The sequence below is a fragment of the Oryctolagus cuniculus genome, chromosome 4, assembly GCF_051225735.1.
Source record: "Oryctolagus cuniculus isolate XC-2025 breed Fujian yellow rabbit chromosome 4, ASM5122573v1, whole genome shotgun sequence".
In the NCBI taxonomy this organism is placed as follows: Eukaryota; Metazoa; Chordata; class Mammalia; order Lagomorpha; family Leporidae; genus Oryctolagus; species Oryctolagus cuniculus.
In genome coordinates, this window is record NC_142870.1 from 164,115,864 (window position 1) to 164,119,837 (window position 3,974).

Below are 3,974 nucleotides of genomic sequence, written 5' to 3' on the forward strand. Positions count from 1 at the left end.
GAGAGTACAGTTTGAGAACAAGTTTTGCAGTTAATTCTCATGTTATAACTCATTAAGGACAGAGGTCCTACATGGGGAATGAGTGCACAGTGGCTTCTGTTGTTTCTTTAACAAGTAACACTCTTATTTATTTATGATGTCAGTGATCACCTGAGGCTCTTGTCATGGGCTGCCAAGGCTATGGAAGCCTTTTGTGACCACAGACTCCATCAGTATTTGGACACAGCCATAGCAAAGTGGAAGTTCTCTCCTCCCTTCAGAGAAAAGTATAGCCTTCTTCGATAGCTCCTTCAAAAAAATTTAAATAGGATGTTTTATTGACTTTAAGCCAGCTGAGAATAATTACCTGCATTCATGCAAAAAAAGACAAATGTTTTGTTAGAGACTTTTAACTTTGATGTGTTTTCTGTCATGGGCTGAGAAAATGTTCAGCTTTGTCCTGTAATACATGCTTCCATATGATAACTCATCAACAAAAGGTATATGACCCAGATTTCCACTTGCTGCCATCAACTTCTGGCCAGAAACAAACTTCTTCACAGCATTTATGATATCAGCATCAGTCACCAAGTCACTCTGCTGAACGACTGTGGACAGTGGCACATAAGAACTAGCAACAAGAGCTTGGGACCCAACTTCATCCAGGAAGCCCTCCAAAGACTCTACCAACATGAGACATCCAGCTTGCAGGTTGTTCTTGGCAGCTTGGACATCTGCACTGGAAAGGTTTCCTTGAGCAACTGGTTTCACTTTTTTGTAGGCAGCCGTGAAAGCATCTCTATCAGTGGCTGCCTGGGAGATAGAGTAAATCCTGAAGAGTCCAGAACCTGAGTGACTGGCATTAAAAGCAGAAGCATCAGATGGCTGGTGAGTTCCCTTGGCAACCGCCTGGTATACGAAGCTAGTGGCATTGCTGCCCCTCTTGACATGGGGTCCAGCACTGAGGACATGCTGAAGGACACTAAATACACTTGCCTCTGCACTTCCCATTGCAGCACTTTATGCTATAAGAGCAGCATAGACAAGACCATCTCCGGTCTGTTCTCAGATTTCACCTCCACTGTATTCAGCCTTTGCACCAGCCAAACCAAGCCCACCCCTCATATCCAGAAATCATTCAGTAACTTGTTTGCGGACAGGATGACTCACACCAAGTTCTGTGGAAAGCAGGGCCCGGCTCCCACAACATGGCGCTGAGAGGGAGTAAACAAGTTCTACACAGCGGCTTCGGCTGCTTCATCAATTTGACTAACGAGCTGCAGGAGCTGACCCAACCTCTGATTGGAAGAAAATGGCGTGCTCAGCACGTGGGCAGCAGAGCACGGATTGGTGGAAGAGGACTATAAAAGGGGACTCAACTGCACTTTCTGGGACAATTACTGTTTCCAGGCTGGTGAAGAGTTTGGGGGTGGTTGGTTGGTGGAGAGGTCGCTGGGGAGCTCGTTACTTCGTTCTTCTCTTCACTTGTGCTTGCTTTGCTGTAGAAAAAACCGACAGCAAGGGAATAACAGCGTCTGGCCCGGTGCCGCTCCTCCGCTCGCAGAGGAGCGACAAAGTTCCATCAAAACCATTCTTGCACTTGTGATGCAATTCTGAACATAGTAATGTAACTCCTCTGATGTTGCATTTCCAACCCTGTAGTCAGGACAGTATAAGGATTTAGCCAAGGTATTCTGGTAAGCTGCAGCATGCAGTTTCAACGACATGAATCTATGGATTCTGAAAAGCCACAGCTTTTGTCAGTCCTTAGCTGAGACTGAAGTGCAGCTACTTTCCAGCAATGAAATTCTGGTGATGTGGTGACACTGACCAGGAACTCCATTAGAATAGCAACATAATCCCACAGGAATTCTATGATGCACGCCATCTTTTCTCCTGTTGCAGTCAACTTAGTGTACCACCAACTACTTTAATTCCATAGGTTATCTTGAGAGATGAAGCTCCTTTTGTAGTCAAATTGGATGCAAGATGCAGCAAATGAGAGGTCCCTAAGTTGTTGGAGTTCTTGTATCTACTCCTGCTTTGATGAACAACCAATTCTGGATGCAGGAGCACAGTTTTCCAGAGAAGCAATCACTAAGCTACTTATAAGTTGGTGAACTCAAGGACCTCAGGATGCAGAGGTGCCCTTGCAGGAGCAGCCAAGGCCTTCACTTTGTGAGCAACTTGGAACAAAATCTCCAAAAGGACCCAGCTCTGGTTAATGGCTCAAAATTGATTTAACCCATGGTCACTGGTGGCTTAAAGGAAAGCAAGATGGTGGCAGAAGACCCAACATGCTGTCTTAACCACTGTTCCATATATCCATGCCAAGTCAGGGTTTTTGCCTAGAATAAGGATCTATGCAGGAAACTATGCTGCTGTGCCCTGGGAAGGATGCATTTTATTTTAATTTTCTGGGACCAGATCATCCAGAGTTTAGTGTGGTACCTTCTATTTGGCTGTGTCCTTGTGTGAACTTAGTAATTAGAAAGATCCATGCCATTAAAACTCTATATGGCTGAGTTTTGTTGAAGTTGGATTTTGTGTCATATCTCATGTGGGAGACTGAATCCCACCACTTTCACCTCCCAGTACTCTGCCGAGTTACCCCCACCTTAAGGTACTTGAAGGACAGTGTGTGATTGGCAGGTGAAAACTCGTGCTCAGCAGAGTATTTCCCAGAGCTGTGGCTGGTGGGGGCTGTGTCTCAATAAGAGGAAATTGCACCCAATGGGTGTGATGGTGCCAAGCAGAAGGCTAGTAGTTAGCAAAAGGGCAGATTGAAGATGTCCTATAGTATTTGAGCCCATGCAGGAACTGCCTTGGGTTCAAAGTACCACAGGGAAGGAATTTTATAGGGTCCTAGGACACACATTAATAGGAGTGTGTTGCCATATTTTTTGAGGATAATATTTTATTTTATATATTTAGTTTTTTCCTCTCTAATGTCAGGAAAAAATGTCATGTGTAAGGGGAAAATTAATGAAATCATATTTAGAGGTTTTGGTGCTGCTGGTTATCTTTTTTAAATAAAAATTTTGTCACCAAACTTTTCAGTCATTTATGTTCTTAATATGAAGACAACAATAGGAGAATCTTATATCCTCTGAGACGCCATTCTCCTCAAAGGCTTCCCCATATATGCTTCTCATCTGCAGTACTCCACTGAGATTGACAGAATATGCATTATTCTCATTTTGACAAAGACAGCTGGAACCTCATAGATGTGGAAGGTTTCCAGGAGTTCCACAACTAACAATTGGAAGGATATTTAACTCAAGTATTGACCTCCAAAGTCACTCCTGTTTCCACCAAATAATGCTCATTATAGTAGTTCTCCATGACAAATACATGAAACGTAACAATGGGTTAAGCCAATTTCTCCAATTTATATGAGGAAGTATCAGAAAAGTTTGTGGAAAATGGAACTAAAAATTAATTTATTGCAAAAAATTGAAATTAACATATAGTTTTTTCATAATGTACATTTTCAAGAGCTTTTTGAAGACCACTTGTATGGATGAATTTCAAACTGTTTTGCACATAAACAAACTAATCCTTTAAACCAATTTAATTTTCATTCCACATGAATAGAATCATGATACTTTGCAGTAATGCATTACACAATTTATAGAGCAATGCAAATTTTAAATAATCTTAAGAAATTAATAGGGAAGTTACCACTACTTGTATTTGACATAGATGGAGACTGAGGAATAAGGAAGTTAAATGACTTGTCTCAAACCGTCTTACTCCCTGTACTCCCAAACCTAGAGTAGATTTCTTCTTTGAGGAGCTCAGCTTAGTAGAATAAATTTCCCTCCTGATTAAAAAAAAAGGAAGAGCGAGAAAAGATTTATCATGCCAAACCCGGGTGTGTCACCTTAGCATGTCCTTAGCCCTGGAGAACTGAACAGAGCTCGCTGACCACACCCATCACAAGCCTTTAGAGCGTCACTGAAAACAGACATTTCACTTACCTGTAGAGTCAT

The 3,974-nt window shown here is 42.2% G+C and overlaps 1 pseudogene; it reads right to left on the reverse strand.

The window, feature by feature from the left end:
* Positions 1-378: 378 nt before the first annotated feature.
* Positions 379-3,974, reverse strand: LOC100354198 (cytochrome b-c1 complex subunit 2, mitochondrial pseudogene; annotated as a pseudogene).